General features: G+C 38.8%; 1 protein-coding gene and 1 non-coding gene across 2 annotated transcripts in view; one reads left to right on the forward strand and one right to left on the reverse strand.

The window, feature by feature from the left end:
* Window positions 1-21,822, reverse strand: part of LOC148555225 (uncharacterized) — a 41,539-nt gene that overhangs the window by 10,192 nt on the left and 9,525 nt on the right. The gene's annotated exons all lie outside the window — the stretch shown is intronic.
* On the forward strand, window positions 19,016-19,123 carry LOC148555226 (small nucleolar RNA R71). The gene has a single exon (XR_015887288.1). It is a non-coding gene; the product is annotated as a small nucleolar RNA R71 (small nucleolar RNA).

The raw sequence follows: 21,822 nt of genomic DNA on the forward strand, positions 1-21,822 counted from the left end.
AAAAAAGAAAGAAAGAAAGAAAAAGAAAAGAAAAGATAATAAGAATGAAAATAAGAGATGCATATGTGGTTGAATTGAAAAGAAGCATGCATGAGTGAATGTGAGAAAGGGATAAATGGGTAGCTAGGATTGTTTTGTTATGTATATAGGATGATATATAGGATTAGGTGGGATGCTTGAGCTAATCAAAGATCCAATCTAATAGCCCACTTAACCATATTAATACCTAAGCCCCATTACAACCCACAAAAGTCCTCATGATATTTGCATTCATTCATCAAGTATTAGTTGATTGTTAGATGGCTTGCAAATCTTTGAGAAACATGATTAAAGGAGGATTGAGTGATTAAACCCTACACACTGAGCGATTAGAGTGTAAACACATCTGGTGAGGGTTTCAATTGCTCAATTCTATGTTTCTATTGCTTATTTTGTATCTTTTTGCAAGTTGTTAAACTTAATTTTGAAAATTTCAAATCAATCTTTGGACATTGATCATATTGCTATATTTTCCTTATCTTGGCCCTAAGTTCCTACTTTGGATTGATTGAGATTCTTTTGTTTGTTTTTGCCAAACTCAATAGGAATCATAGTGTAGATATATACAGATAGCATTTAGCATAGTTACATGCATGTAAGTAGTTGCATTAATAATTACCCCCTTCATTCATCTCCTTTGGTTGGTTTAGCATGAGGACATGCTTGGGTTAAGTGTAGGAGAATTGATGAATCCATATTTTACGATATATTTTGGTTTGATTTGAGTGAATTTCATCACATAAACCACATTTATTCACCTAAATAGCATGCTTTTGATATTTCTTCCTAAATTGTGCGTGAAAGTAAAAACATGCTCTTTTGTGATTAATTTAGTCAATTTTATTCACTTTAATCCCATTTGGTACCTTGATATATTTGTTAAGTGATTTTTAGGTTTCCAAGGCAAGAATGAGTTGAAGAAGTGATGAAAAGAGCATGCAAAAGGGAAGAATTCAAGAAATAAAGGATTTGGAAATCTGTCAACACTGACCTCTCTGTACTAAAATGGTCATAACTTGAGCTACAGAGGTTCAAATGAGGCGGTTTCAGCGGCATTGGAAAGCTAACGTCCAGGGCTTCAAAATGATATGCAATTTGCCATAGTGGACATAAGTCTAAGTGTGCGTACACACAAGTCAAGATTCAGCATGTGTGCGGACGCACACATCTGTGCGTCCGCACAGGTCCCTGCACGTGACCTCATTAATTGCAATTCACTGGCAACGATTTTTAGGCCCCCAAAACCCATTTTAACTCATTTTTTGAAGCTATTTAAGGCCAAATTGAAGAAGGATGAAGGGGGGGCAATTAGGTTTAGCTTTTATAATGTTTTCTCTTAGTTTCTAGAGAGAGAAGCTCCCCCCTCTCTTTAGAATTTGGGTTTTCTTAGTTTAATTTCCTTTAATTTCAGCATTTAATTCTTGTTTTAGTGTAGGTTCATTTATGTTTCTATGCTTTCTTGTATTTATCGTCATCTCTTTCGTTATTTTCTCTTTTATGTTGATTTTCATGTTATGAACACTTTTGTTATTTTAATTCCAATTAATGCAAATTTATATTTCCATGTCATTTATTACTTTCTTGAGTTGTCATTGTCATTTCCTTGCTTTGGTAGTTTTAGAATTTATTTTAATATAATTTAATATTATTTTATTTTCATGCACACCAAGTGTTTGATAAAATGTCTGGCTTAGTTTTTACTTAGTTTTTCTTCACTCTTGGCTTGAAATTGTTGACTTTGGTGATCCTTGAGTCATTGATGTCCATTTTTGTTTGATATATTAGAGTAGTTAGTTGATTTGGTTTCCCTTGACTCTATGTGACCCCTTAGTGTTGACATGGGACTTAGGGATTGGAATTAACTATGCCTATTTGACTTATCTTCGATGTAAGGTTGATTAAGTAGGATTAACTCTTCATAATCATCATATGTTTGTGGTCAATGACTAGGATAGGTAGCCTTAGCCTTCAATTACTTGCCAAGAGGTTTCTTGCATTTTAAGTTTCCTTTACTTGGATTTAATTTCTTTGACTTTTATTGCGTTGACTTTTATTTGCTCTGATGTTTAATTTCTTGCATGTTTAATTTTCACACTCTTGGTTGAGAAATTGGATGTTTGGTGGAATTGAGTTGTGGATGTCCATTTCGCATTGTGTGAGAATGGTTAATTGATTTGGTTTCTATTGACGCTAGTCTTTCACTAAGTAATTAGTGAGTTGACTAGGACTTATGGATTGAGATCAATTACACCTTTTGACTAATTCTCAAGGAGGATTGACTAGTTTGTATTGCTTCCACACAATTGCCATGTTTGTGGTCCACAACTAGGATAGGAAGCATAGATTATCCACTTCTTGCCAAGAGTTTCCATTTGCATTCCTTGCATGTTCCTTTACTTTCTTACTATTTACATTTCTTGCTCTCTTGGTTTCATTTCCCAATCCCCCATGCTCTCTCCTTCATAGCCAATAATTGTACATTTCATTGCAACTCCTAGGGAAAATGACTCGGGAGCTAAAGACTCTCGGTTTATATTTGTTTTGATTTGAATTTAACATTTGATTTGGAAATTAATTGTTGGTCTAGACTATACTTTCAACGATAGAATTTTATATTTTGAAATTCTAGATCAACGATAAATTCTCTACAATGCCAAAGGACCTCTTGTCCTTCCTCATAAGAAATGCATCTTCTTAATATTCCATCAGCACACCTCTTGAAAAGGTATGGTTTATCCCATATGAAATGCTTGGCATTATTGATGAGCTTCCTTCTTAAGTGCTTGTTGATGTTGGAAGGTAGCTCTCCAATGGCCTTGAAGTTGGCTATGTCTGCGAACCATGGAGCCTCTTGAAGCACCAACAATTGCTCACCTGGGAAGCTTTTATTTACCCCAGGGCTGTGAGCTCCGTTGTCCATATGTGGGATCCTTGATAGGTGGTCTGCCACCTTATTTTCTGCTCCACTTCTGTCCTTAATTTCAATGTTGAACTCCTGGAGTAATAGGATCCATCTGATCAATCTCGGCTTGGACTCTTGCTTAGTTAGCAAGTATTTGAGTGCTGTATGGTCAGTAAAAACAACTACTTTAGAGCTAATGAGGTAAGACCTGAATTTGTGAAAAGCAAAGACTATAGCAAGGAGTTCTTTTTCTGTGGTGGTGTAGTTCTTTTGGGCTTCATTAAGGAACTTGCTGGTATAATATATGACATGCACTAGCTTATCTCTCCTCTGTCCTAATACAGTACTAATGGCAAAATCTGATGCATCACACATCAATTCAAAGGGCAATTCCCAGCTTAGTAGTGCTATAATAGGTGCAGAGGAGAGCTTACTTTTAAGCTCCTCAAAACCTTTCATGCATTCTCTATTAAATATGAAGGGTACATTAGAGACAAGTAAGTTACTTAACGGTTTAGCAATTTTTGAGAAGTCTCTAATGAACCTTCTATAGAAGCCAGCATGTCCCAAAAAGCTCCTAACTGCTTTGACATTGCAAGGTGGAGGTAATTTTTCAATCACTTCCACCTTAGCTCTATCTACCTCTATGCCTTCTTTAGAGATTTTGTGGCCAAGGACTATCCCTTCGATAACTATAAAATGACACTTTTTCCAGTTCAAAATCAGGTTAGTCTCTTGGCATTTCTTGAGCACGAAGGCAAGATGGTATAAGCAATTAGGGAAGGAATCACCAAACACTGAGAAATCATCCATGAAAATCTCAATAAATTTTTCAATCATATCAGAAAAATGGACAACATGAATCTTTGGAATGTAGCAGGTGCATTGCACAAACCAAAGGGCATACGTCTGTATGCAAAAACACCATAAGGGTAAGTGAAAGATGTCTTTTCTTGGTCCTGAGGATCCACTACAATTTGGTTGTAACCTGAATATCCATCCAAGAAGCAATAGTACTCATGCCCAACAAGCCTTTCTAACATTTGATCCATGAAGGGTAGAGGGAAGTGATATTTCCTTGTGGCTACATTAAGTTTTCTGTAGTCTATACACATGCGTCATCCGGTGATTGTTCTTGTTAGTATCAGCTCATTCCTTTCATTTGGCACAACTATGATCCCCCCTTCTTGGGAACTACTTGAATAGGGCTCACCCAAGGAATATCTAAGATGGGATAAATTACCCCTGCTTGCCATAGCTTTAGCACTTCCTTTTGCACCACTTCCTTCATTGATGGGTTCAATCTTCTTTGTGGCTGGATTGATGGCTTGTCATCCTCCTAAAAAAGGATCTTATGCATGCACATTGAAGGGCTTATTCCCTTCAAGTCAGAGAGGGTCCACCCAATGGCATCCTTGTGTTGTTTCAGCACCTTAATGAGCTCCTCCTCTTGTTCCTTACTCAGGGTTAAATTGATGATTACTGGATAAGTTTCATTGTTTCCTGAAAGAACGGAACTCTCGCGTGATCTAGAATTTTCACAAATAAATTCGTGTTGTAAATATAGCTTCTAGACCGACAAGAATTCCTTTCTTACAAAAGTTTGGTTGTCACAAGTAACAAAACCCAATAAAATTAATAAACCGAAGTATTCAAACCTCGGGTTGTCTTCTCAAGGAACTGCAGGGAGGTGTTCTTGTTATTAGTTATGAAAAATAGTGTTTTTGGGTTTTAAAAGGTTTGAACAAGGGAAATAAATTGCAGGAATTAATAAATTAATAACTAATAGAACTCTTGGCAAGATATGAAAATTTGGAAGTCCTATCCTAGTTACCCTTATCGATAATGATGAGAATTATATTTTTGCTTACACTAAGTCAACCTCTAACTATGAAGGTAAGTCAAGTGGATAAATCAATTTAACACCTAAAGTCCTAGTCAACTCCTGAGAAAAGACTAGAGTTATAGGAATCTAAATCAATCAGCAAAGATATCAATTATCAATCACGATGAGTTTGACAACTCAAGAGTTACCAATTAATCAACCAAAGCCAAAAGGAAAAAATTTAAATTATTTATATAAATAAAGGAAAGCAATCATAATTCTGAAATATATTAATTAAGAAAATCCTAACATGAAGGGTTCATAAACCAATTGGGCAACATAAGTCAAATACAAATAAAAGCATTAGAGTATATAAAAGTAAAAGAGAAACATAAATTAAAGGAACATTGAACCTGGAACTCAAAAGAAATTGTAAGTTGAAATAATAAGAAATCCTAAATCCTTTAAGAGGAATCCTAATCCTAAATCCTAAGAGAGAGGAGAGAACCTCTCTCTCTAAAAATTACATCTAAATTATGAAAAGTGAATAATGGAATCCCCCCAATGAATGGATGCATTCTCCCACTTTATAACCTCTAATATGTGATTTCTGGGCCAAAAACTGGGTCAAAAACAGCTCAGAAATCGCCCCCAGCATATTCTGGTACGTACAGGTCGCGGGAAAGTGACACGAAAGCGTCGTCCACGCGTTTGCGTGGGTTGAATTTTGCAGATGCGACGCGTGCGCGTCATCCACGCGTCTGCGTCGCCTAACTTCGGGGCAGTGATAAACCATTATTTTATGGTTTATATTGTGCTTAATTGTGCGGTTTTATCAAATCTTTACCTACTTATTCATATGATTAGCATGCATTTATAATTCCTTCCTAAAAATACTTCATGGGTGAAAACTTGCTTCCTAGAGACTTTTAATTTTGTATTTAATTCTCCTTTATTCCATTCGATGCCGTGATCTATGTGTTAAGTGTTTCAGGCTTTATAGGGCATAAATGACTTGGAGATTAGAAAGGAAGCTTGCAAAAATGGAAGGAACGCAAGAAATTAAGGAGATGACCAACGAGAAGTGACGCGAACGCATGGCTCACGTGACCGCGCAACATAGAGGAAATTGCAGTGACGTGGACGCATGGCTCACGCGACCGCGCGGATTGGAAACTGCACAAGTGACGCGAAGGCATGGACGACACGCACGCATGGCAAGGCAAAACGCTGGATGACACGAACGCCTGGATGACGCGATCGCGTGACGTGCGCAATCTGCAGAATTCGCTGGGGGCAATTTTGGGCCCTGTTTTGACCCAGTTTTTAGCCCAGAAAAGTAGATTAGAGCTAGGAAACATGCAGAGACTAGAGAACAACATTTATTCAACAATAATTTTAGTTTTCAGATCTGATTTTACCTCTCCTCTAGGTTTTCTCTCTACACATTGATAGTTCTTAGGATTTCGTTTTTATTGCTTTTTGGATTGGGATATTGAGAAGAGTTATTACCTCCACTAAGACTTCATTACTCTAGTTTGTTTCCTTACTTGTCTCTTACTCTTCCATGTCCTTAATTTATTCAGAATTACTATTGGATTATTTTTAGAATTTATTAATACAAAAACTATTTTTATTTTTAATTGATCTTTTTGATTATTATCTATCATGTCTTTCTTTATTTCTCTTTATTATTTTGTGAAGTTTACATTCACAATGAGTGAGTAGTTCCATAACTTGATTGGGAGTTTATTGAAAGGAGGACCTTGAGTTGGAATGCTCAAGAGAAAAATTGTAATTGGGTTTATTGTTGGATTGTCCTCTAGTCACTGACACTAATCCTTTCCAAGGGAGAGGATTGAAACTTGTGAATAGAAATAGCTTTCCAACTTGCTTGACTTTCCTCTACCTGGTAAGGGATAACTAAGCAGAACAACCTTCAATCATCAATTAATCTTGAGAGTACTCCAACAAGAATAGGGCTTCCAACTAATCTACTCCCGGTCAAGGTTTTTATTTAAAATTACATAAATTCTCTAATTTAATTTCCTATTTATCAACTCAAACCATTTTTGAAAATATCTGATTAATAAAATAGCACATCTTTTTGCAACTCGTTGGGAGATGACCTGGGACTCATACTCCCAGTATTTTAATTCTAATTTTGTGACAACCCTTCTAAATTGATAAACGGATTTTCGGTTGGTTAAGAACTGTACTTGCAACGTATCTCTTATAATAATTTCTTAACTCGCCAATTTCTGCCACGTCAATTTTTGGCGCCGTTGTCGAGGAGTTGTAATAGAGTGCTAAGTTATTGATTGGAATTTATTTATTTGCATTTTATTTTATCTTGCTATATGAGCTGCATGTTTCTTTTGTTAAATGACGTGTTCACTTCCTGATCCAAGCTTGCCAGTATTTGATCCTGAGATTGAAAGAATTATCTCACGAATAAGGCAAGCTCGGCGTCGGTTAGTCCTCTCTGAGGACAAATCTGAAGCGTCACTTGAGGAAGAAGCAAGCTCCCTTTCTGCTGATTCGGTTGATTTACGTGCAAGTGACATGGCAGCACCTAGGAGAATTACTATCCAGGAGGTTGGAGCCCCCGATTTTACAATACAACCGTTTCAAGCGCATCACCCAGCAGTGGCTACAGATTTTGAAATAAAAACTGCACTGCTCAACTTGATGCCTAAGTTTCATGGCTTACCTGCTCAAGAGCCTATCAAGCACCTTAGAGAATTCCAAGCAGCCTGTTCTACTGTCAAGCGTGATGGTGCAGATGAAACTTCTATTTTGTTAAAAGCTTTCCCATTCTCTCTTGAGGGAAAGGCGAGAGAGTGGTACTACACTCAACTCGCAGTAACTGTTTCTGACTGGGATACGCTTAGAAGGGAATTTTTGAAAAAATTCTTTCCAGCTGAAGTTACTGATAAACTGAGGAAAGACATGTCCATGATTGTTCAGGACAAGTCCGAGACTCTCTACGAATACTGGGAGCGCTTCAACAACCTTTTGGAAGCATGCCCCCACCATATGATTGACAAGATAGTGTTGCTCGGCTACGTCACACAGGGCATGAGGCCTCAAGATAAGATCACATTGGAAAGTGCCAGCAATGGGTCTATGAAAAAGTACAACACCACTGATGAGGCATGGCAATTGATCATCGACTTAGCTGAATCTACTCGGAATCACAGGCAGAAACAAAGCCGGTCAAAAGCTGTTGCAGAGGTATCCTCTAACAAAGAGACTACTGCTCTGACTCAGAGTATATGCGAGATGACCAACTTACTGAGGCAGATGCAGTTGAATCAACAATAAGCTCAGCAAGCTCAACCTTCTCCACCACAGCAAATCCAACAGTTAGTTCCACAAAGAGTATGCGGGGTCTGTGCTGATTATAGCCATTATACTGATAAATGTCCGCAGCTTCAGTAGGAAGACAACACTGTGGCAGCCACTCATAACTTCTATGACCGCCCCAATCAAGGATACAATCAAGGTGGCAGTTACAGCCATGGATGGCAGGACAATTCCAACCAAGGTTGGAGAGATACTTCTAATCAGAGTTGGAAGGACAACTATAACAGAGGAGGCAGAGACAATCAGGGAAATCAGAGGTGGAATAATAACAACAACAGGTAGCAGAACCAGAACCAGCCTTACAAAGCACCTCACCTGAGGCAATCCCAAGGACCACAGAAAAACCAACAGCAGACCTCTCAGATCACTTATCCCTATTCATCTTCTAATGATGAGTTACTATAATCTATTGATCGGAGATAGTAGGCCATGGAAAACAACCTTACTTCTACTCTAAATGGTCTGAACTCTACCTTGCAAGCTCTTGTCTCACAGATTGGATCACTGAATAACTCAAATAACCAGCCTTTGAGCTCCAGTAGAATCCCCTCTCAACCATTACCCAATCCAAAGGGTGGTATTAATGTCATCACCCTAAGGTCTAGAACCACATTGCAAGAGAGGAATCAGGAGGAGCCAAACTCACCAGAACACGCCTCAGCTGAAGAGGTAGTGGAAATAGAAGATGTTAAGGAGGAAGCGGACATACAAGACATGGATAAAGAAGAAGAAGCTCAATCACAGGAAGAAGCACCAAAGGGCGCAGACACTGCAGAAAATGCCATTCCTATTCCATTTCCACAAATTGCAAGAAAGCCCAGGAAGCAGTTGGAACCTGATCCCAAAATGGTAGAAATATTCAAAAAGGTTGAGGTAACTGTTCCCCTTTTTGATGTTATTCAGCAGGTACCTAAATACGCAAAGTTTCTAAAAGATTTATGTATACATAAAGACAAAATTAATGAATTAGAAACTATTCCTTTAAGTAGTTTTATATCTGCTTTAATGGGAGGTATCCCTGAAAAGTGTAGTGATCCAGGTCCATGTATGGTTAATTGTACTATTGGTGGTGTGGTATTTTCTGACTGCATGTGTGATTTAGGAGCATGTGTGAGTATAATGCCTTTGTCTATATATGATATTTTGAGGCTCCCTCCCTTAAAAAGGTCGACAACTCGTTTTGTGTTAGCAGATAAAAGCATTATTACAGTGGTTGGAGTTGCTGAAGATGTATTAGTGGGCATTAAAGGGCTTACATTTTCCATTGATTTTTATATCCTAGAGATGCCCTAAAATGACTCAGAGAAGCCATCATCAATCCTACTCGGAAGACCATTCCTGAAGACCTCGAAGTTCAAATTGGATGCTTTTTTAGGAACATACTCTTTTGAAATAGACGGCCGAGTAGTAAGCTTCAATCTAAATGGAGTTATGAAGCACCCTCCGGAAGATCATTCTATCCTCCAGTGTGACATCATAGATGAAACCGTGGCTGAAGTTCACCAGGAGGAGTTCGAAGAGAAGTACATAGGACAAGGTCTGAGTGTGGGGACACTTTCTGAGGACAATAAAAGTACTCTACCATTGTCACCAACTCCAGACAATCCAGAGCCTGGCCATGAGCAGAAGTTAGAATTAAAACCCCTCCCTCCACACCTCAAATATGCTTACCTTGAGGACAAGCAGAAGTTTCCAGTTATCATTGCAAGGGAACTCACTTCTCAACAAGAAGAGCAGTTACTTAGTGTGCTGAGGAGGCACAAGAAGGCAATTGGGTGGAGTTTGGCAGACATAGTAGGCATCAACCCTCAAGTTTGTGAACACAGGATATTTTTAGAAGAGGGAGCAAGGCCTGTTCGTCAACCCTAGAGAAGACTAAACCCCACTATCTTAGAGGTTGTCAAGAAGGAAGTGACCAGACTGCTGGAGGCAGATATCATCCACCCCATCTCAGACAGTAAATGGGTAAGCCCAGTACAAGTGGTGTTTAAGAAGTCTGGAGTCACTACAGTGATGAATGAGCATGGAGAGCTCATAGCAACCAGAGTACAGAACACCTGGAGAGTCTGCATTGATTACAGGCGTCTCAACCAAGCCACTCGTAAGGATCACTACCCCTTTCCATTCATTGATCAAATGCTAGATCGCCTGTCAGGTAAATCACATTATTGCTTTTTAGATGGTTACACAGGCTATTTCCAAATTCATATAGCTCCTGAAGATCAGGAAAAGACCACTTTCACATGTCCTTTTGGAACTTATGCTTATAAGAGAATGCCTTTTGGCTTGTGCAATGCACCAGCTACTTTCCAAAGGTGCATGATGAGTCTTTTCTTTGATCTTATTGAGGACTGTATGGAGGTTTTTATGGATGATTTTAGCGTTTATGGTGATTCCTTTAATCTTTGCTTGGATAGTTTATCTAGAGTATTAGATAGATGTGTCAGTACAAATCTTGTATTGAATTTTGAAAAATGTCACTTTTTGGTAAAACAAGGTATTGTCCTAGGACATGTTGTGTCTAATACTGGCATTTCTATAGATCCAGCAAAGGTGAATGTTATTTCTAGTTTACCTTACCCCTCCTCTGTGAGAGAAGTCCGTTCGTTCCTTGGCCATGCAGGTTTTTACCGGAGATTCATTAAGGACTTTAGTAAGGTAGCACTTCCCTTATCCAGACTACTGCAGAAAGATATTGAGTTCGAGTTTAGTGAGGATTGCAAACACGCGTTTGATAAGCTGAAGACTGCCCTGACTCAAGCTCCAATTGTGAGAGGACCTGACTGGAGCCAGCCATTTGAGATCATATGCGATGCTTCCAACCATGCAGTAGGAGCAGTACTGGCTCAGCGTGAAGGTAAGGACCCTTTTATAATTGCTTATGCATCTAAGACTTTAGACGCCGCTCAGTCTAATTACACTACTACTGAGAAAGAGCTTCTTGCTATTATTTTTGCTTTGGATAAATTCCGAGCCTATTTACTTGGTATGAAAGTAGTAGTATACTCGGACCACGCAGCTCTAAAGTATTTATTAGCTAAAAAGGAATCCAAACCAAGGTTTATACGTTGGATACTGTTACTACAAGAATTTGATTTAGAAATAAAGGATATGAGTGGTAACCAGAATTTAGTGGCGGACCACTTGAGTCGTCTTGAGCACATCTGGGATGACTCCACTCCTATAGCTGATAATTTTCCATTTGATAACCTGCAAGCAGTATCTGAGGTAGTCCCTTGGTATGCACCTGTAGCTAACTATCTAGTTAGCCGCACTTTTCCTCCAAACTTTACTAAGCATCAAAGAGACAAGCTGAAAAGCGAGTCTAAATATTATATATGGAATGACCCGTATTTATGGAGATGTGGCGCTGACCAGGTAATTAGACGGTGTGTGCTCAATCAGAATTTCAGTCCATTTTAGAGGCTTGCCACTCATCTGAGAGTGGAGGACATTTTGGCCCTCAAAGAACAGCTAGAAAAATCTTAGACTGTGGATTCTGGTGGCCCACTCTTTTTAGAGACGCTGCTGAATTTTGTAAATCTTGTTTCCCATGCCAAAAATTTGGTAATATATCCAAGAGGGATGAGATGCCTCAACAAATTATGCTTTTCTGTGAAATTTTTGATGTTTGGGGCATTGACTTCATGGGTCTATTTCCAAATTCTAATGGTTACTTTTATATATTGTTAGCGGTGGATTACGTTTCTAAATGGTTGGAAGCAATTTCTACCCGCATTGATGATGCTAACACTGTTGTTTACTTTGTTAAAAACCATATTATTTGTCGCTTTGGATCACCACGAGCAATCGTGAGCGATCAAGGCACCCATTTTTGTAACAGGAGACTAACAGGATTACTGAAGAAGCATGGGATAATTCATAAAGTAGCAACAGCCTACCATCCTCAGACTAATGGGCAAGCCGATGTGTCTAACAGAGAGATAAAGTGCATATTACAGAACATAGTCAAACCTCATAGAAGAGACTGGAGCACGAGGCTACAAGATGCGCTCTGGGCATACAGAACAGCGTACAAGACACTCATTGGGATGAGTCCCTTCTGCTTAGTTTATGGAAAAGCCTGTCATCTCCCAGTTGAAGTAGAGCACAAAGCCTTTTGGGCAGTAAAAGAGTGCAACATGGGATTTGAGACAGCCGGAGCTAAAGGAAGTTACAACTGCAAGAATTAGAAAATCTTCGCCTAGAAGCTTATGAGAACTCAAGGCTGTACAAGGAAAAGAAGAAGGCTGTACATGATAAGCACATCAAGAGGAGAAAGTTCCAACCTGGGGACTTAGTCCTTGGTGCACGAAATTGTGATGTCCAAGCTCGAACAATCCCTGGCAACGTGAGCAATTTGGTACGCGTAATTGTGATTACACTTTAATTATGTAAAATTCATGGCTCTTTCTTTCCCTGGCAATGGCGCCAAGAACATGGTGCCAATACCATGGTTCACAACTTCGATACAACTAACCAGCAAGTGCACTGGGTCGTCCAAGTAATACCTTACGTGAGTAAGGGTCGAATCCCACGGAGATTGTCGGTATGAAGCAAGCTATGGTCACCTTGCAAATCTCAGTTTGGCAGATATAAATTGATAAGGGTGTTTTCGAATTTAATATAATAAAATAGGGATAGAAATACTTATGTAATTCATTGGTGAGAATTTCAGATAAGCGAATGGAGATGCCTTCGTTCCTCTGAACCTCTGCTTTCCTGCTATCTTCATCCAATCAGTCTTACTCCTTTCCATGGCTGGCTTTATGCAAGGGCATCACCGTTGTCAGTGGCTACATCCCCTCCTCTCAGTGAAAAATATGCTCACATGCTCTGTCACAGCACGGCTAATCATCTGTCGGTTCCCGATCATGCTGGAATAGGATTCACCCTCCTTTTGCGTCTGTCACTAACGCCCAGCACTCGCGAGTTTGAAGCTCGTCACAGTCATTCAATCATTGAATCCTACTTGGAATACCACAGACAAGGTTTAGACTTTCCGGATTCTCTTGAATGCCGCCATCATTCTAGCTTACGCCACGAAGATTCCGATTAAGAGATCTAAGAGATATTCATTCTAGCTTTTTTCATGTAGAACAGAAGTGTTTGTCAGGCACGCGTTCATAAGGGAGAAGGATGATGAGCGTCACACATAATCATCACCTTCATCATGTTCTTGGGTGCGAATGGATATCTTAGAAGCGAAATAAGATGAATTGAATAGAAAACAGTAGTACTTTGCATTAATCTTTGAGGAACAGCAGAGCTCCACACCTTAATCTTTGGAGTGTAGAAACTCTACCGTTAAAAATACATAAGTGAATGGTCCAGGCATGGCCGTGTGGCCAGCCCCCATGGTCTGAAAACAATGCGTTCAAAGATCTAACTGATCAAAAGATGTCTAATACAATAGTAAGAGGTCCTATTTATAATAAACTAGCTACTAGGGTTTACAGAAGTAAGTAATTGATGCATAAATCCACTTCTGGGGCCCACTTGGTGTGTGCTTGGGCTGGGCTTTGAGTGTTGCACGTGTAGAGGTCTTTCTTGGAGTTGAACGCCAGCTTTTGTGCCAGTTTGGGCGTTCAACTCTGGTTTTGGCTCCTTTTCTGGCGCTGGTCGCCAGATTTGGGTAGAAAGCTGGCGTTAAACGCCAGTTTACGTCGTCTATTCTTGGCCAAAATATGGACTATTATACATTGCTGGAAAGCCCTAGATGTCTACTTTCCAACGCAGTTGGAAGCGCGCCATTTAGAGTTCTGTAGCTCCAGAAAATCCACTTTGAGTGCAGGGAGGTCAGAATCCAACAGCATCAGCAGTCCTTCTTCAACCTCTGAATCTGATTTTTGCTCAAGTCCCTCAATTTCAGCCAGAAAATACCTGAAATCACAGAAAAACACACAAACTCATAGTAAAGTCCAGAAATGTGAATTTAACATAAAAACTAATGAAAACATCCCTAAAAGTAACTAGATCCTACTAAAAACATACTAAAAACAATGTTAAAAGCGTATAAATTATCTGCTCATCACAACACCAAACTTAAATTGTTGCTTGTCCCCAAGCAACTGAAAATCAAATAGGATAAAAAGAAGAGAATATACTATAAATTCCAAACTATCAATGAAACAGAGCTTCAATCATATGAGCGGGACTTATAGCTTTTTGCCTCTTGAATAGTTTTGGCATCTCACTTTATCCATTGAGGTTCAGAATGATTGGCATCTATAGGAACTTCAGATTTCGAATAGTGTTATTGACTCTCCTAGTTCAGTATGATGATTCTTGAACACATCTTCTTTATGAGTCTTGGCCGTGGCCCTAAGCACTTTGTTTTCCAGTATTACCATCGGATACATAAATGCCACAGACACATAATTGGGTGAACCTTTTCAGATTGTGACTCAGCTTTGCTAAAGTCCCCAATTAGAGTTGTCCAGGGTTCTTAAGCACACTCTTTTTTTTTTTTGCTTTGGACCTTGACTTTAACCGCTCAGTCTCAAGTTTTCACTTGACACCTACACGCCACAAGCACATGGTTAGGGACAGCTTGGTTTAGCCGCTTAGACCAGGATTTTATTCCTTTTAGGCCCTCCTATCCACTGATGCTCAAAGCCTTGGGATCCTTTTTATTGCCCTTGCCTTTTGGTTTTAAGGGTTATTGGCTTTTTCTGCTTGCCTTTTCTTTTTCTTTCTATTTTTTTCGCCTATTTTTTTTTTCTACAAGCTTTGCTCTTTGCTGCTTTTTCTTGCTTCAAGAATCATTTTTATGATTTTTCAGATGATCAAATAACATGTCTCCTAGTCATCATTCTTTCAAGAACCAACATATTTAACATTCTTAAACAACAACTTCAAAAGACATATGCACTGTTCAAGCATACATTCAGAAAACAAGAAGCATTGTTACCACATCAATATAATTAAGCTAAGTTCAAGGATAAATTCGAAACTCATGTACTTCTTGTTCTTTTGAATTAAAACATTTTTCATTTAAGAGAGGTGATGGATTCATAGGACATTCATAACTTTAAGACATAGTTACTAACTACTAATGATCATGTAATGAAGACACAAACATAGATAAGCACATAACATAGAAAACGAAAAACAGAGAAAGCAAGAACAAGGAATGAATCCACCCTTGGATTCATAGGCGTTTCCTTCTTGAGGAACCAATGATGTCCTTGAGCTCTTCTATGTCTCTTCCTTGTCTTTGTTGCTCCTCCCTCATTGCTTTTTGATCTTCTCTTATTTCATGAAGCATGATGGAGTGCTCTTGATGTTCCACCCTTAGTTGTCCCATATTGGAACTCAATTCTCCTAGGGAGGTGTTGATTTGCTCCCAATAATTTTGTGGAGGAAAGTGCATTTGAGGCATCTCTGGGATCTCATGGAAATGAGCTTCTTGCGCCTCTTGAGCTCCATGACTGGGCTCTCTTGCTTGCTCCATCTTTTTCTTAGTGATGGGCTTGTCCTCTTTAATGAGGATATCTCCCTCTATGTCAATTCCAGCTGAATTGCATAGGTGGCAAATGAGGTGAGGAAAGGCTAACCTTGCCATAGTGGAGGACTTGTCAGACACCTTGTAGAGTTCTTGAGGTATAATCTCATGAACTTCCACCTCTTCTCCAATCATGATGCTATGGATCATGATGGCCCGGTCTATAGTAACTTCAGACCGGTTGCTAGTGGGAATGATTGAGCATTGAATGAACTCCAACCATCCTCTAGCTATAGGCTTGAGGTCCAATCTTCTTAGTTGAACCGGTTTGCCTTTGGAGTCAATCTTCCATTGAGCTCCTTCCACGCATATGTCCATAAGGACTTGGTCCAACCTTTGATTAAAGTTGACCCTTCTAGTGTAGGGGCGTTCATCTCCTTGCATCATGGGCAAGTTAAATGCCAACCTCACATTCTCCGGACTAAAATCTAAGTATTTCCCCCGAACCATTGTAACATAGTTCTTTGGATCCGGGTTCTTACTTTGATCATGGTTCTTGGTGATCCATGCATTAGCATAGAACTCTTGAACTATTAGGATGCCGACTTGTTAGATGGGATTTGTTAGAACTTCCCAACCTCTTCTTTGAATTTCATGTCGGATCTCCGGATACTCATTTCTTTTGAGTTTGAAAGGGACCTCAGGGATCACCTTTTTCTTGGCCACAACATCATAGAAGTGGTCTTGATGGGCTTTGGAGATGAACCTTTCCATCTCCCATGACTCGGATGTGGAAGCTTTTGTTTTCCCTTTCCCCTTTCTAGAGGATTCTCCGGTCTTAGGTGCCATCAATGGTAATGGAAAAACAAAAAGCTTATGCATTTACCACACAAAACTTAGAATATTGCTCGCCCTCGAGCAATAAACAAGAGAATAGAAGAAGAAGAAGAAGAAATATGGAGAGGGAGAGGGAGATGTGGTTTCGGCCAAGAGGAGTGTAGAGGGATGTGTTGTGTGAATTTGATGAAGAATGGAGGTCTTTATATAGGGAAGGGAGGGGGGAAAAAGGTTTCGGCCATATGGGTGGGTTTGGGTGGGAATGTGGTTTTGAATTTTGAAGGTAGGTGGAGTTTATGAGGTAGGTTTATGGGGAAGAGTGGATGGATGTGAGTGGTGAAGAGGTGATGGGGAAGAGTGTTTATGGGGTTGTGTGAAAGAGAGTGGTGAGAAGAAGTGAGTGGAGGTAGGTGGGGATCCTGTGGGGTCCACAGATCTTGAGTGGATCCTGTGGGGTCCACAGATCCTGAGGTGTTCAAGGATTTACATCCCTGCACCCATTAGGCATGTAAAAATGCCTTTGTACCCAACTCTGGGCGTTCAGCTCCAGGTTGGTGGCCATTTTGGGCGTTCAACGCCCATTTGTGTGCCATTTCTGGCGTTGAACGCCAGAACCATGCCTATTCTGGCGTTCAGCGCCCAGAAGCTGCCCATTTTGGGCGTTCAGCGCCAGAACCATGCTCTGTTCTGGGGCTGAACGCCAGACAGATGCTCCTCCAGGGTGTGATTTTTCTTCTGCTGTTTTTGATTCCGTTTTCAATTTTTATATTTATTTTGTGACTCCACATGATCATGAACCTAATAAAACATGAAAAACAAGAATAATAGAGTTAGATAAATAAACATTGGGTTGCCTCACAACAAGCGCTTCTTTAATGTCAATAGCTTGACAGTGGGCTCTCATGGAGCCTCACAGATGTTCAGAGCATTGTTGAGACTCTCCAACACCAAACTTAGAGTTTGGATATGGGAGTTCAACACCAAACTTAGAGTTTGGTTGTGGCCTCCCAACACCAAACTTAGAGTTTGACTGTGGGGGCTCTGGTTGACTCTGCTTTGAGAGAAGCTTTTTCTGCTTCCTCTCCATGGTTGCAGAGGGAGATCCTTGAGTTTTAAACACAAGGGAGTCCTTATTCCATTGAAGGACTATTTCACCTCTGTCAACATCAATCACAGCTCTTGCTGTGGCCAGGAAAGGTCTTCCTAGGATGATGGATTCATCCTCTTCCTTTCCAGTATCCAGGACTATGAAATCAGCAGGGATGTAAAGGCCTTCAACCTTTACTAACACGTCCTCTACTTGTCCATAAGCCTGTTTTCGTTTACTGTCTGCCATCTCTAATGAGATTTTAGCAGCTTGCACCCCATAGATTCCCAGTTTCTCTATTACAGAGAGGGGCATGAGGTTTATTCCTGAACCAAGGTCACACAGAGCCTTAAAGATCATGGTGCCTATGGTACAAGGTATTATGAACTTTCCAGGATCCTGTCTCTTCTGAGGCAATGTCAGTTGATCCAGATCACTTAGTTCATTGATGAACAAGGGAGGTTCAACTTCCCAAGTATCAATGCCAAATAATTTGGCATTCAGCTTCATGATTGCACCAAGAAACTTGGCAGTTTGCTCTTCAGTAACATCCTCATTCTCTTCAGAAGAGGAATACTCATCAGAGCTCATGAAGGGCATAAGGAGGTTCAATGGAATCTCTATGGTCTCTAGATGAGTCTCAGATTCCTTTGGTTCCTCAGAGGGAAGCTCCTTATTGATCACTGGACGTCCCAGGAGGTCTTCCTCCTTGGGATTCACGTCCTCCTCTCCCTCATTGGGTTCGGCCATTTTGCTTATGTCAATGGCCTTGCACTCTCCTTTTGGATTCTCTTCTGTATTGCTTGGGAGAGTACTGGGAGGGATTTCAGTGATCTTTTTACTCAGCTGGTCCACTTGTGCTTCCAAATTTCTAATGGAAGACCTTGTTTCATTCATGAAACTCACAGTGGCCTTGGATAGATCAGAGACTAAGTTTGTTAGATTAGAAGTATTTTGTTCAGAGTTCTCTGTCTGTTGCTGAGTGGATGATGGAAAAGGTTTATTATTGTTAAACCTGTTTCTTCCACCATTATTAAAGCCTTGTTGAGGCTTTTGATCCTTCCATGAGAAATTTGGATGATTTCTCCATGATGAGTTATAGGTGTTTCCATAAGGTTCACCTAAGTAATTCACCTCTGCTATTGCAGGGTTCTCAGGATCATAAGCTTCTTCTTCATAAGAAGCCTCTTGAGTACTGTTGGATGCAGCTTGCATTCCATGCAGACTCTGAGAGATCATATTGACTTGCTGAGTCAATATTTTATTCTGAGCCAATATGGCATTCAGAGTATCAACTTCAAGAACTCCCTTCTTCATAGGCGTCCCATTATTCACAGGATTCCTTTCAGAAGTGTACATGAACTGGTTATTAGCAACCATGTCAATGAGTTCTTGAGCTTCTGCAGGCGTTTTCTTTAGGTGAATGGATCCACCTGCAGAAGTGTCCAGTGACATTTTTGATAGCTCAGATAAACCATCATAGAATATATCCAGGATGGTCCATTCTGAAAGCATGTCAGAAGGACACTTTTTGGTCAACTGTTTGTATCTTTCCCAAGCTTCATAGAGGGATTCACCTTCTTTCTGTCTGAAGGTTTGAACATCAGCTCTAAGCTTGCTCAGCTTTTGAGGAGGAAAGTACTTGGCTAAGAAAGCCGTGACCAGCTTATCCCAAGAGTTCAGGCTGTCTTTGGGTTGAGAATCCAACCATAATCTAGCTCTGTCTCTTACAGCAAAAGGGAAAAGCATGAGCCTGTAGACTTCAGGATTTACTCCATTAGTCTTAACAGTATCACATATCTGCAAGAATTCAGTTAAGAACTGAAAAGGATCTTCAGATGGAAGTCCATGAAACTTGCAGTTCTGCTGCATTAGAGAAACTAATTGAGGTTTCAGCTCAAAGTTGTTTGCTCCAATGGCAGGAATGGAGATGCTTCTTCCATATAAATTGGAATTTGGTGCAGTAAAGTCACCAAGCATTCTCTTTGCATTGTTGTTGGGTTCGGCTGCCATCTCCTTTACTTGTTCGAAATTTTCAATCAAGTTGTCTCTGGATTGTTGTAATTTAGCTTCTCTTAATTTTCTCTTCAGAGTCCTTTCAGGTTCTGGATCAGCTTCAACAAGAATGCCTTTTTCTCTGTCCCTGCTCATAAGAAAGAGGAGAGAAAAAGAAAAGAAGAGGAATCCTCTATGTCACAGTAAAGAGGTTCCTTATTGTTAGTAGAAGAAAAGAAGAAGAAATTCGAACACAGATAGAAGAGGGGTTCGAATTTGGTGATGATGTGAGGAAGAGATGTTAGTAGATGAATAAATAAATAAATAAAATAAGATGAGAGAGAAGGAGGGAATTTTCGAAAATTATTTTTGAAAAGGAGTTAGTGATTTTTGAAAATAGTTTTTGAAAAATGTTAGTAATTTTCGAAAATTAAGATTTAAAAATTAAAATAATTAATAAATTAAAAAGAAATTTTGAAAAAGGGGGAAGATATTTTCGAAAATGAGAGAGAGAGAGTTAGTTAGGTGGTTTTGAAAAAAGATAAGAAACAAACAAAAAGTTAGTTAGTTAGTTGAAACAAATTTTGAAAAGATAAGAAGTTAGGAGGTTAGAAAAGATATTTTTGAAATCATATTTTTGAAAAAGATAAGATAAGAAGATATTTTAGGAAAGATATGATAGAAATTAGTTTTGAAAAAGATTTGATTTTTAAAATCACAATTAATGACTTGATTCATAAGAAATCACAAGATATGATTCTAGAACTTAAAGTTTGAATCTTTTTTAACAAGTAAGTAACAAACTTCAAATTTTTGAATAAAAACATTAATTGATTATGTTATTTTCGAAAATTTGATATAAAATTAAGAAAAAGATTTTTTGAAAAATATTTTTGAAAATTTCGAAAATAACTAAGAATTTTGAAAAAGATTTGATTTTTGAAAAAGATTTTGAAAAAGATAAGATTTTCAAATTGAAAATTTGATTTGACTCATGAGGAACAATTTGATTTTAAAAATTTTTGAAAAAGTCAATCCAAATTTTCGAATTTGATGAGAGAAAAAGGGAAAGATATTTTTTTTTATTTTTTTGAATTTTTATGATGAGAGAGAAAAACACTAAAAAGATGCAATGCATGAAATTTTTAGATCAAAACAATGAATGCATGCAAGAATGCTATAAATGTCAAGATGAACACCAAGAACACTATGAAGATCATGATGAACATCAAGAACACAATTTTGAAAAATTTTTAATGCAAAGAAAACATGCAAGACACCAAACTTAGAATTCTTTAATGCTTAGACACTAAGAATTCAAGAATGCATATGAAAAACAAGAAAAGACACAAAACAAAAAATCATCAAGATCAAACAAGAAGACTTACCAAGAACAACTTGAAGATCATGAAGAACACTATGAATGCATGAAAATTCGAAAAATGCAAGATGCACATGCAATTGACACCAAACTTATAACATGACTCAAGACTCAAACAAGAAATAGAAAAATATTTTTGATTTTTATGATTTTCTAAATTTTTTTTGGATTTTTTTTCGAAAATTATATGAAAAATAAAAAAATAAGGATTCCAAAATTTTTAATATGAATTCCAGGAATCTTGCATTCTTAGTCTAAAGCTTCAGTCCAAGAATTAGACATGGCTCACTAGCCAGCCAAGCTTTCAAAGAAAGCTCCAGTCCAAAACACTAGACATGGCCAATGGCCAGCCAAGCTACAGCATGTAATTCAGACATGACACGCCTGACATACTCATTCCCAAAGGAATTAGACATGGCTTTACAGCCAGCCAGGCTTCAACATGCTTCATGAAACACTAGAATTCATTCTTAAAAGTTTTGAATAAAATTTTTTTTTGAAAACATTTTTATATTATTTTTTTTCGAAAACAAAAGAAAAATTTTTTGAAAGATTTTTGAAAAATTTTTGAAAAGAAAATAAAAAGAAAATTACCTAATCTGAGCAACAAGATGAACCGTCAGTTGTCCAAACTCAAACAATCCCCGGCAACGGCGCCAAAAACTTGGTGCACGAAATTGTGATGTCCAGGCTCGAACAATCCCTGGCAACGTGAGCAACTTGGTACGCGTAATCGTGATTACACTTTAATTATGTAAAATTCATGGCTCTTTCTTTCCCTGGCAATGATGCCAAGAACATGGTGCCAATACCATGGTTCACAACTTCGATACAACTAACCAGCAAGTGCACTGGGTCGTCCAAGTAATACCTTACGTGAGTAAGGGTCGAATCCCACGGAGATTGTCGGTATGAAGCAAGCTATGGTCACCTTGCAAAT

The sequence above is a fragment of the Arachis ipaensis genome, chromosome B6 (genome assembly GCF_059453495.1).
Source record: "Arachis ipaensis isolate K30076 ecotype BB chromosome B6, ASM5945349v1, whole genome shotgun sequence".
Classification (NCBI taxonomy): domain Eukaryota; kingdom Viridiplantae; phylum Streptophyta; class Magnoliopsida; order Fabales; family Fabaceae; genus Arachis; species Arachis ipaensis.